The 13,352-nt window shown below is 40.9% G+C and overlaps 1 long non-coding RNA gene across 1 annotated transcript in view; it reads left to right on the forward strand.

The window, feature by feature from the left end:
• The window catches only part of LOC139000539 (uncharacterized), a 70,713-nt gene extending 57,627 nt beyond the window's left edge, over positions 1-13,086 (forward strand). Inside the window, exons 2-3 of the long non-coding RNA XR_011469632.1 lie at positions 11,706-11,836; positions 12,929-13,086. This is a non-coding gene — a long non-coding RNA (uncharacterized lncRNA). The remainder of the gene's footprint in view (positions 1-11,705; positions 11,837-12,928) is intronic.
• The last annotated feature ends 266 nt before the right edge of the window (positions 13,087-13,352 follow it).

The following is a 13,352-nucleotide window of genomic DNA, read 5'->3' on the forward strand; positions in this document are numbered from 1 at the left end:
GGAGGGTGGGGCGGAAACTGAGAGGAGGGGAGTTATGGGGGGAAAAAAGAGGAACAAATGTAATAATCTGAACAATAAAGATTTAATTAAAAAAAAAAACATTTACTCATCCCCCTGTCCTATCAATTTAAAATCCTTACTGAGAAAGTGAATAGAGACAGAACATAGGGTAATAAGGCCCTCAATTTGTTCCTTCCCCCTGAGTCACTGAGAAAGAGGAGGGCTGGACCCAGAGGCTGGCAAACATGATCATCATGGTCCATTAGTGTGTAGAACTGGGCAAGAAGTAGCCCTAGAGACCAAGCTACATAGGGATTCTGATTCCCCAGAGACTTGTGGTGGGTAACATTTCCAGGTTCTGGCCAAGGTTCATCTGTGCATTACCAATGGCTTTCTTCCCCTCTTTAGACCAAAGCAGTCTTAACTAGGAGGGTCAAATATTCAGGGAAAGGCACTGTCATCACCCTAAAATTGAACTGAGATTTTCTTGGTTATAAAAAGAAATGTTTAACCTTGGGTGAGCAAGTTTCCATGTAACATGAGCCATCCATTATGACCAGGCTCTGATGTCACCAATAGAGGTATAAAGAGGTCATGCACAGGAAGATTATATCAATTTAAAGTGGTAAAAACATAATTGATCCTGGGAAGGCACTGGAGGCTCAAAAAAGTTATAAAAATAGTGGTCCAATTACCGTGGTCCCTCTAAAAGTCTAGCCATTTGGTCTCATGAGAAACTCTTCATGACCTGCTGGTAGAAGATGGAAAGTGAAGGGATGGGAAAAATTTCCCAGGTAAATGTAAAATTTAAAAAAAATTATTGTGGTAGACATTTTCATATCTAACAAAATAGACTTCAAAATGAAGGCCATAATGGAGATAAGGATGTCACTGCCTAGCGTAAATGGATAAATACAGCAAGAGTATATAACTCTGGTAAACATATAGGCATTAAATACAGAAGCACCTAAGTAAAAATTTTAAAAAATAACTTGTAGAGGATTTTAAAGGAGAGATGGACAGCAATACAATCATAGTGTGGGACTTAAACATCCCACTGATAGCACTGGATAAATCTTCTACACAAAAAATCAACAAGGAAACAGCAATGCTATATGACCTAGTAGATCAGATGGAACTAATTGACACAGAACATTTCCCCACAAAGCTACAGAAAATACATTTTTCTCAAGTGCACATGGGTCATTCTCAATGATAGATTATATTTTAAGACACAAAACAAGTCTCTGCAAGTTCAAGAAGATTGAAATTATATCAAGCATCTTCTCAGATGACAATGGCAAAGAATTAGAAATTAACTGCAATAAGAACATTAAAAAACATTCAAACATATGGCATGTTATTAAACAATGAATGGGTTACCAAAGAAATCAATGAAGAAATGAAAAATTTTCTGGGAAGAAGTAAAAATGAACATACATCCTAGCCAATTTAGCTCGGTGGATAGAGTATTGAACCTGAAAACTAAAGGGTCATGGTTTTAATTCTAATCAAAGGAATGTACCTTGGTTGCAGGCTCTCCCTGACCCAGGCCCTGGTCAGGGCACATGCAGGAGACAACCAATCAATGAGTTTCTCTCACATTGATCTTTCTTTCTGTCTTTCCCTCTCTCTTCCACTCTATAAAAAAATATTTTAAAAAATCAATAGAAAAATCTTCAGGTGAGGATTTAAAATAATAATAATAATAAAAATAATAATAATAATAATAATAATAATAATTATTATTATTATAATAAACAGAACAACTCCAAATCTATGGGCCACAGTAAAAGCAGTTCTGAGAGAGAAGTTTATAGCATTATAGGCCTACCTCAAAATAACAACAAAAACTTCTGACAAAAATATTTAACACTACAAATTAAAGAATTAGAAAGAGAACAGCAAGAAAAGTCCAGAGTAACTAGAAGGAAGAAAACATTAAAGGTCAGAGCAGAAATAAATGGCATCGACTAAAAATACTAAAAAATACAAAGGATCAATGAAACTAAGAGTTGGTTCTTTGAAAAGATAAACAAGATTGATGAACCTTTGGTCAGACTCATCAAGAAACAAGGAAGAGCACCCAAGCAAACAAAATCAGAAACAAAAAAGTGAAGTAACAACTGACCCAATAGATTGTAAAAAAATATTATGAACACTTGTATTATGACAAACTGTATGACTTTTATGAAATGAATACAACCCTTGAAAAACACAATCTTATAAAACTCAATCAGGAAGAATTGGAAAACCTGAATACGCTGATTATTACTAATGAAATTAAAGCAATTAAAAAAAACCCACAAAAAAACCTCTCAGAGCATGAAAGTCCTGTCCAAACAGTTTCACAGGGGAGTTTTCCCAAATATTAAAACACCCAACTGCCTCAAACTGTTCCAAAAAATCCAAGAGTGGTGGAAGCTACCTAATTGTCTTCACTATCAGAAAAGTGTAAACAAGGAGCTCGGAATGCTGGTGAACCTTGAGCTCTGGCAAGGGTCAAACTATGCACCAATTGTTTAGTCGAGACAATGGTGGCTCAAGCAATTTCCTGACCAAATAGTCTCAAAGTAAATCTTTACTAATATTTACTGACCTTTAAGATAGTCTGTCTGTTACCAGAATTGCCTGCCTGACTAAGGGCAATATGTGTATCTAAAATTGAATAAAAGATTGACAGGGCCTGGGCACCAGTGAAGTTCTTCCCCTAGCATTGGACTCTCCACCTGCCCCCAAATTTTCAAATTATTATTTCTTATCTCGTCTCATCATTTTCCCGTGGCCCTTCTCCAGATCCCAAACCCAAAGCCACACGGGACATGCCATCTCACACAAGAGGACAGAACATTTCCAACTGTCTCTGTGAGGCTTGTAGTATCCTAAGTCTGAAACCAGATAAAGATACTACAAAGAAAGAGAATTTTAAGCCAATATTCTGAATGAATATAGATGCCAAAATCTTCAAGAAAATATTAGCAAATTTGTTCAAAAAATACATTAAAAAGATCATACACCATGACCAAGTGGATTTATTCCAGGAATGTAAGGCTAGTACAATATTTGCAAATCAATAAACATGATATATAACATAAGTAAATTGGAAGGCAAAAATCACATGATCATATCAATTGATGCAGAAAAATCATTCAACAAAATCCAACACCCTTTTTGGATAGAACTCTCAGCAAGGTTGGACTAGAGGGATCATACCCCAACATAATAAATACCATAAATGACAAACCTACAGCCAACATCATGCTCAATGGGCAAAAATTAAGACCATTTTCTCTAAGAACAGAAATAAGACAGATATTCCTGCTTTCACCACTCCTGTTCAACATAGTATTAGAAGTCTTAACTACTGAGATTAGTCAAGAAAAAAATTTAAAAGGCATCCAAATTTATAAAAAAAATAAAACTCATTATTTTCATGTGACATGATATTGTACATGGAAAACCCTAAGGACTCCACCAAAAATTAACTACATTTAATATATTGTGAGAAATGTTCACCTGTCCAAATTCAAATGATGGACTCAGAGACAGAAGTTTGGTGAAAACAAGACTTTTAATACATTCTTGCAAAAGCGGGTGTCCATCCAGTTGAATAGGCACACATGGAGTGGGAACATAGGCTATTTATTAATAGGGTATGAGAGTCCCTCCTCTAATTCCTCATTGGCTGATTACTATGGGATTAATGGTTTTCCTCATATGTCACCTAGATCTTATTGCCTCCTATAAGGCCATTTTTTTTTAATTAAATCTTTATTGTTCAGATTATTACATTTGTTCCTCTTTTTTCCCCCCATAACTCCCCTCCTTCCAGCTCCCACCCCACCCTCCACCCTCACTCCCCACCCACTGTGTTCATCCATAGGTGCATGATTTTTGTCCAGTCACTTCCCGCATCTCCCACACCCCTTTTCCCCCCAAGAATAGTCAGTCTATTCCCTTTCTATGTCCCTGATTCTATTATAATCACCAGTTCATTCTGTACATCAGGTTATTTATTCACTTGATTCTTAGATTCATTTGTTGATAGATGCATGTTTGTTGTTCATAATTTGTATCTTTACCTTTTTCTTCTTCTTCCTCTTCTTAAAGGATACCTTTCAGCATTTCATATAATACTGATTTGGCGGTGATGAACTCCTTTAGCTTTTCCTTAACTGTGAAGCTCTTTATCTGACCTTCAATTCTGAATGATAGCTTTGCTGGATAAAGTAATCTTGGTTGTAGGTTCTTGGTATTCAGCACTTTGAATATTTCTTGCCATTCCCTTCTGGCCTGCAAAGTTTCTGTTGAGAAATCAGCTGACAGTCGTATGGGTATTCCCTTGTAGGTAATTGAGCCTCTTTCTCTTGCTGCTTTTAAGATTTTCTCTTTGTCTTTTGCTCTTGGCATTTTAATGATGATGTGTCTTGGTGTGGTCCTCTTTGGATTCCTTTTGTTTGGGGTTCTCTATGCTTCTTGGACCTGTAAGTCCATTTCTTTCTCCAGATGGGGGAAGTTTTCTGCCATTATTTCTTGAAATAGGTTTTCAATATCTTGCTGTCTCTCATCTTCTGGCACTCCAATAATTCTGATATTAGACCGCTTAAAGCTGTCCCAGAGGCTCCTTACACTATCTTCACACTTTCGGATTCTTTTTTCATTTTGCTTTTCCCATTGGGTGTTTTTTGTCGAATCTTTGGTTTGATTATTGTGCTCCTCTGGTCTGCTATTGGGTATAATATTCTTTATTTCAGTCCGTGTATGCTTACTTTCTAATTTCTTTATCGTAGCATCGAGGGTCTCATTAGTTTTCATGAGGCTCTGCACAAATTTATGGCAAGCCCTCAAAATTGCGATTCTTAGCTCCATATCCTCCATTTCTGTCATGTTTTTTTGTCTTCGCATCTTTTATGCTTTCTTGGTGCACCCCCTTGTGGTCTCTGTGCGCAGTCTTGTTCTTGCCAAGCCTTAATTGTTCTAGTTAACACTAGAGGGATTTGACCTCCAGGCCGACTGGCTATAGGAATCAGCTGTATGGAAAATGTCTGCCTTCTGGGGAGGCGCTAATCCAGCCTTTGCCTGAGGCGATCGGCAAATGGCTGTGCGCAGGGTTTGGGCGGGGCGGGCTCAACAGGGCGGGCGGAGGGAGCAGTTATGGCCACGCTCAGTCCCGTTCCCAGAGGCTCTGCTTCTCAGAACCCCGGCAGCCGCTGCAAACTTCGGAGAGAAAGCTGCCCTCAGGTTCCCCCTGATGCCGGATAATCCCGCTTCTCCCGTTTGAGTCTGGGTCCCTAGAGACTCGCCCGGATCTGGAGCCCAGAGTCTGAGACTCACTCCCGACAGAAAACGACAACCGCGCCCTCAGCCACCAGCCCGCTTTGCGCGCGCACCTCGGTACCTTTGTATTTTCCACACTGCGCCGCCTCTGAGTCTCGATTTGCTGTTCTCTTTCCTTCTAGTTGTAGAGTCTCTCTTCAGCCAGCCTTCCTGTGGTTCTGGGTGATGTCCGTTCAGTCTTTTAGTTGTATTTTTGAAATGGTTGTTTGCGGCAGCGGTCTCCGGTGTTTACCTACGCCGCCATCTTGGTCTCCCCCTATAAGGCCATTTTAACAAATGAATTGAGGCCTTTTTTAGTTGTTGCCACCTCCCGTTATCTAGTTAAATTGGGCATGAGATTTGTTCTGGACACTTGGGAGTTTTCCGAAGAACTGACTCCCGTATACAGTTCTTTGTTCTTATATTCTCTTCCCTCCCCCCTATATTCTGTTTTCCCTGGGAAAATTCAGTAACAATTTCCATTAAAACTTGACTATGCTGGAGATGGATTACAGAGGCCTATTTTCTAAATATCTGAATTCAGCCACATAGCATTATATAAAGTAACATCCAGAAAGCAATGGTATTTTTATACACCAATAATGAACTCTCAGTAAGATAAACTAAAAAACAAACAAACAAACAAAAAACACTCCCATTTACCATTACAACAAAAAATAAAATACTTAGAATTACACTTAACCAAGGATGTAAAAGACCTGTATTCAGAAATCTATAGGAGGTTGAAAAAAGAGATGAGGAAGATACAAAAACTGAAACAATATACCATCTTCATGGGTTGGTAGCATCAACATCATCAAAATGTCCATACTACCCAAAGCAATCTATAGATTCAATGCAATCCCCACTAAAATACCAATGACATATATCACAGATCTAGAACAAACACTCCAAAAATTTATATGGAACTAAAAAGTCTGAAAATAGCAGTGGCAATCTTGAGAAAGAAGGACAAAGTTGGAAGAATCACAAAGTTGGAGGAATTATAGTACAAAGTCACTGTGTTCAAAAAGAGCCTGGTACTGGCATAAGAATAGGCATATAGACAATGGAACAAAACGGAGAATCCAGAAATCAACATTAGCCATTACCCTCAATTAATATTTGACAAAGGAGACAAGAGCACATCACTCCTCTGTGATCTGAGATGAATCTTTTAAACGGGCTACTAGATGGAGGAATGAGGACTGCTGTGACAATCCAAAGTGCTTTTTGGGTTCTTATTTCCATGTCTGTGGTGCTTACATAGACATTCTTGTATGGTTTCCTGGATTTATATACTAGACATCATACTCTGGAAATGTTTTATTTTCTTCCCATGCTAATAAGCCTTTGATTTTATCCACAATTGTAATGACAGTTACTTTAGGAACTATTATTATTATAAGTAGCTCGCATTGATTAATAATTTGAATAGGTTTTGAAATAAACATATTGTCTATTATTTTTATGTTAACAAAATAAGATAATCTCTGATCTACAGAACAGCTACCAAATAGTTCCTCATACAAACCATTGCATCAATGCTGTTTATATTGACTGCAATTGTCAACTTATTATATTCTGGTCATTGAGTAATTAGAAATTATAAAACCCAGTAGCACCTGTGATCATAACATTAGCTTTGACAATAAAACTAGGACTCTCCCCTTTTCAATTCTGAGTTCCAGAAGTTTATACAAGGTATTCCACTGTCATCAGGACTCATTCTATTAACATGACCAAAACTGGTCCCACTATCTGTTATATACAGAATTTCTACCCATCATCAGTTTTAATATACTCCTAACCATTTCCCTTGGATCAATCACAGTTGGAGGCTGTGGGGGTTAAATGAAACTCAGTTATATAAAACTATCATCAATCACCCCATTAGGATGAATAACCATTATTCTAATTTACAAGATAACTATATTATTAAATATCTTTATATATATGTTAAAAACAAGGACTACATATATACTGTTAATAAGATCATCAACTACAGTGTCATCTCCATATCACATCTATACTAATAAAAGGGTAATATGCTAATTAGACCAAGAGACCTTCCAGGAGACCTTCCAGACATCCTTCTGGACAAAGCCATGATGGCGGGGCTGAGGCTGAGGTGGTTAGGGGCGATCAGGCCAGGAGGGGAGGGCAGTTGGGGGTGATCAGGCAATAAGGGAGGGCAGTTGGGGGCAAGCAGGCCAGCAGGAGGGGGGCAGTTGAGGCCAAGCAGGCTGGCAGGTTGGACAGTTGCGGGTGAGCAGGCCACAGGGGAAGGCAGTTGGGGGCAATCAGGCCAGAAGGGGGGGCCAGTTAGGGGCAAGCAGACCGGCAGGGGCAGACAGTTGGGGGTGAGCAGGCTGGTGTGGGGGGCAGTTGGGGACAATCAGGCCCACAAAGGAGGGAAGTTGGGTATGAGAAGGCTGGCAGGGGGGGCATTTGGGGCAAGCAGGCTGGCAGGCAGAGTGGTTAGGGGTGATCAGGCAGGCAGGCAGGTGAGCAGATAGGAGCCAGCGGTCCTAGAGGGATGTCTGACTGCCGGTTTAGGCCTGATCCCACAGGGGTCCTAGATTGAAGAAGGTAAAGGCCAGGCTGACGTACACCCCCCACCCCGTGCACAAATTTCATGCACTGGGCCACTAGTATGAAATAAAATACCATAATTGCTACAATTATCCTAACCATTATATTATCCTTAGGAAGATTCTCCCCATTTACTAACAGGCTTCTTACCTAAGTGAATAATTATTGAAGAATTAACAAAATAACAGCATTCTTTTAAGTGCACTTATAGTCATCATACACCACTTAATTTATATTTCTAAATACAACTTACATATGCTATATCACTCACAATATTCCAAATAACATAAAAATTAAATGACAATTTAAGATTGCAAAACAAAATTATTTACCACCGATAGTTGTAATCTCAACACTCTCTCTCCCAGTTGCACTGGGTATAGTAGCATTGAATTAGGAGTGTAGGTTAGCCTGGACCAGGAGACTTCAAAGCTCCAAGCAAGTAATCTTTATTTAACTCCTGATATAACCACTGCAAAAGAAAATCTTAAATCAAATGAATGCATATCAATTACTTTTCTAACACTAAGCCAGTACTAGATTGATGGGCTCTAAACCCACAAAATATGTCATCTAAGAGCTAAATACCAACTGGCTTCAATCTACTTTCCTAACCCCAAAAAAGAAAGGTGGGAAAAGCCCCTGCAGGATTGAAGCTGCTTCTTTAAATTTACAATTCAAAATGCAACACACCACAGGGCCTTGGTAAAAAGAGGGCTTGGCTTCTGTCTTTGGGTTTAGTGTAATGCTTACTCAGCCATTTTACCTATATTCATGAATCTTTGATTCTTTTCAACTCAGGATAAAGATATCAGAGGCACCTTATATTTCATATTCAGAGCCTGAGCAAGTATGATAGGTATTACCCTAAGTCTGCTAATCCTTGCTGAATTAGGCTAATTTAGAGCTCTACTGGAAGATGACAAAATATATAATGTATTATTACTGCTCAGGCTTTTATGATAATTTTTATAGTTATACCCATTACAATTGACTAGAGGCCCGGTGCACAAAAATTTGTGCACCCGGGGGGGATGGGTGGAGGGGGGTGTCCCTGAGCCTGGCTTGTGCCCTCACACAGTCTGGGACCCCTTGGGAGATAATGACCTGCTGGCTTAGGCCTGCTCCCGGGTGGCAGAGGGCATGCCCAATTCCTAGGTGCAGCCCATGGTCGGGCTCAGAGCAGGGCTAATTGGGGAGTTGGGGCGCCACACCCTGTCATGCACACAGCAGGGCAGATCGGGAGGTTGCGATGCCACCCTCAGTCATACTCAGGGTAGGGCCGATTGGGGGGTAGGGGCAGAGCCCCCTGTCACACTCAAGGCAGGGTAGATGGGGAGGTTGCGGTGCCACCCCCTGTCACGCAGAGAGCAGGGCCAATCAGGGGGTTGGGGCACTGCCCCCTGTCACTCACAGAGCAGGGCCAATCAGGGGTTGGGGCGCTGCCCCCTGTCACTCACAGAGCAGGGCCAATCAGGGGGGTTGCAGCTCCGCACCCTGTCATGCACAGAGCAGGATCAATCAGGGTGTTGGGGAGCTCCCCCATGTCACTACAGAGTAGGGCCAATAGGGGAGTTGGGGCACTGCCCCCCGTCACACACAGAGCAGGGCGGAACAGGGGGTTGGGGCACCACACCCTGTCACACTCAGGGCAGGGCCAATGGGGAGGTTATGGCTCTACCCCGTCACACACAGAACAGGGCCCGTAGGGGGGGTGGGTTGGGGCACCGCACCCTGTCATACACAGAGCAGGGCCGATCAGGGGGTTGGGGAGCTCCCCCTATCAGGCACAGAGCAGGGCTGATCAGGGGTTGGGGTGCCTTCCCCTGTCAAAAACAGAGCAGGGCAGAATGGGAGGTTGTGGCCCCACCCCCTGTCACACACAGAGCCGCAGGGTGATCAGGGGGTTTGGGCGCTGTCCCCTGTCATGCTGATCCCGGTGACAGGAGGACTCGTGGCTCCCTTGATCCCGGTGCTGGTAGGCATATTACCCTTTTACTATACAGGAAAGAGGCCTGGTGCATGGGTAGGGGCTGGCTGGTTTGCCATGAAGGGTGTCCAGGATCAGGGTGGAGGTCCCCACTGGGGTGCCTGGCCAGCCTGGATGAGGGGATAATGGCTGTTTGCATCCGGTCACACCCCCTTCAGGGTGGGGGTCCCCACTGGGGTGTCTGGCCAGCCTGGGTGAGGGGCCGATGGCTGTTTGCATCCGGTCACACACCCTTCAGGGTGGGAGTCCCCACTGGCTTGCCTGGCCAGCCTGGGTGAGAGGCTGAGGGCTGTTTTCAGGCTGGCGGGTGACTGAAGCTCCCAACCGCTCCTTTTCTTCTTTCTTTTTTTTTTTTCTGGGCCAGCTTAAGCTCTGAGTCTTGGCTCCAGCTCTGAGGCCTCAGCTGCTGAAAGCAGGAATCTGGTTTGTTTGGGTTCTATAATCGAAACACTGTTTCAACTCCAGCTCTGAGATCCTGGCTGGCTGAAAGAAGGTTTATGGGGTTTTGTGTAGCTTCTCTATTTGTAACAATGTTTCAAACTGCAAGCTCAGAGACTGGCAGCGGCAGGCAGGGAACGTTTGAGTCCTCCATCACTGAAGCAAGCAAGCCTCATATTCGCTTCAAGCTGCCTGGCTGCCGGCTGCCATCTTGGCTGGCAGTTAATTTGCATATTGCCCTGATTAGCCAATGGGAAGGGTAACAGAATGACACCAATTTGCATGTTTCTCTTTTATTAGTGTAGATGGGTTTTGAAACTAATTAGTTCCTTTGATAATTGGTGCAATGAATATGACATTTCCATGAATAAACAACATAAGCTTTTGATTACAGCCCCTATCATTTCTTATATTACTGGCATCTTCTATAGTAGAAGCCAGAACAGGAACTGGCTGAATAGTTTATGCCCTATTGGCCTGCAAACTTGCCCATATGGGAGTGTCCTTTGACTTGACTATTTTCTCCATGCACTTGGCATATGTTTCATCAATTTTAGATGCTATCAATATTATTACCACTTGATTAATATAAAATCACAGCTCTTTCTCAATATCTAACATCAATATTTGTCTGATCTGTTTTAATTTCAACCATTTTATCTCCTATCACTCCAAGTCCTAACTCAGTGATGGCGAACCTATGACACACGTGTCAGAGGTGACACGCAAACTCATTTTGGGTGACACACATCGACAGAGACAAAAAATTGCATAATTCAAATATTTGTCTCTTGCAACGGCCAGAGTTGGGCATCACTCGAGCAATATTATTACTCATGATCAATAATGCAATTCTAAAACCAGATGTAAACATGTACATCGGTGTTGCATAGCAAAGATACATAGTGAAAACATCCAAGATACATTGTTCCAATATTGACATTAATATAAAAAGGTTAAGAATTGCACTATAAAGAGATTAATCTTTACTCATGACATTGTATTTTTACTCGAGTGACAAAATACCCGATTCTGGAAACGGCCTCGTTATTGTCAACATGTGCTTCTGGTAAGCTTCCCGGGTGTACGAGTGCATTCGGCAAACGGACGCACTTGATCGCCATGTTCGTTAGGAGACAGGAGTGGGAGGGTTAAAAGAAAAAGATATACAGTGCACCAGTGCTCGATGAGACATTCTACGTGTCGGATAATTGAATACAGCACCATATATTTGTTGGTTATACACACTATCTTTGAATTGTTTTGGACCAGGAGTCAGTGCAACAACACTGCAAAAAGTTAATAGGTAAGAAACCTATCAACCTTTTATAAAAATGCCATGATTTATATTTATTTATTTTTGCAGCCTTGAGATGGAGAATCAAAAAAAACAAAAAAGCAAGATTGAATGAAAAAGGAACTGGAAGTAGCAGCAGCCGACCCTTTCAAGACATATGGACCGAGATGTACGAGAGTCGACAGAAACAACAGATCAAGGTGCATACTATGTAATGAAACGGTAGTAAGCAGAATGTGGAATGTAAAGAGACTAAGCATTGTTAGCTCTTGAAAAAAAAGTATCGATGAAAGGAAGAAATACATTTCTAGGCAGGTACACCTCTATAAAAGTCCATCAAATTCCATCATTAAATTTGTAAGATGCTCTACAAATTTAGCATCAGCAAGTTACTGTATTGCTCACTCCATAGCTCAGCATGGAAAAGCCCTCAGTGATGGAGAATTTATTAAGGAAACATTTCTAAGATGTGCACCAGCTCTATTTCACGATATGAAAAATAAAGATGAAATTATTAAAAGAATTTCTGAGTTACCACTCAGTAGAAATACTATCAAAGACAGAATAATAGATCTTAACAAAACGTACAACATCAATTAAAAAAAGACATAAATAGTTGTAAATATTTTTTGATTTCTCTTGATGAAACTACTGATGTCACATCAAATGCTCGGTTGGCCATTAATGCTAGATATTCTGATGGTCTCACAATGAGAGAAGAGTTGATAAAGTTAGAATCAGTGCCAATAAGTACATCAGGAAACAAAATATGTAAGGTTGTTAAAAAAAAACATTCAGGGGCCAAAACTGGTTTGGCTCAGTGGATAGGGCGTCGGCCTCTGGACTGAAAGGTCCCAGGCTCGATTCAAGGGCATGTACCTTGGTTGCGGGCACATCCCCAGTCGGAGATGTGCAGGAGGCAGCTGATCGATGTTTCTCTCTCATCAATGTTTCTAACTCTCTATCTCTCTCCCTTCCTCTCTGTAAAAAAATCAATAAAATATATTTTTAAAAAAACATTCAGGGACCTAAACATTAATATCTCTAAGATTGTGTCAGTCATGACAGATGGGGCACCAAATATGGTGGGGAAAAATGTGGGATTCCTGAAATTGTTTACGGAAGCTTTTAGACATCCACTTGTACCTTTTCATTGCATTTTCCATCAGGAGGTGTTGTACGCCAAATCGGGATTCTCAGAATTGAATGATTTAATGTCAGTTGTAACAAAAATTGTGAATTTTATAGCTTCTCAACCCCTTCACAAGTGAGAATTTTCTGCACTTTTACAGGAAGTTGATTCAACCTACAGTGGACTACTGATGTTCAATAATGTGAGATGGCTGAGTCGAGGAAGAGTGCTTGAGCAATTTGTGGAGTGCTTTGAAGAAATTATGGTATTTATTGAGAATAAGGATCTGGCAAACTTTCCTCAGATCAATGATCATAAATGGGTAGCAATTTGATGTTTTTTACAGATCTCTCTGTTCATATGAATGAACTGAACTTAAAATTACAAGGTTTTGGCAAAAGTATTGATGTTATGTTTGGATACATCAAATCTTTCGAAAGTAAACTTAAAATTTTCAAGCAAGATATTGAAACTAAAACTTATAAGTATTTTCCTCAGATAAAAACGTATTTCAAGAAGGCCACTACAACAAGTGTAATGGAGTCCATACTTATGTACCAGAATATAGTAAACTTTTTCTTTGA

Source organism: Myotis yumanensis, unplaced genomic scaffold (assembly GCF_028538775.1).
Source record: "Myotis yumanensis isolate MYYU_CA2020_CCGP unplaced genomic scaffold, mMyoYum1.0.hap1 SCAF_24, whole genome shotgun sequence".
Classification (NCBI taxonomy): domain Eukaryota; kingdom Metazoa; phylum Chordata; class Mammalia; order Chiroptera; family Vespertilionidae; genus Myotis; species Myotis yumanensis.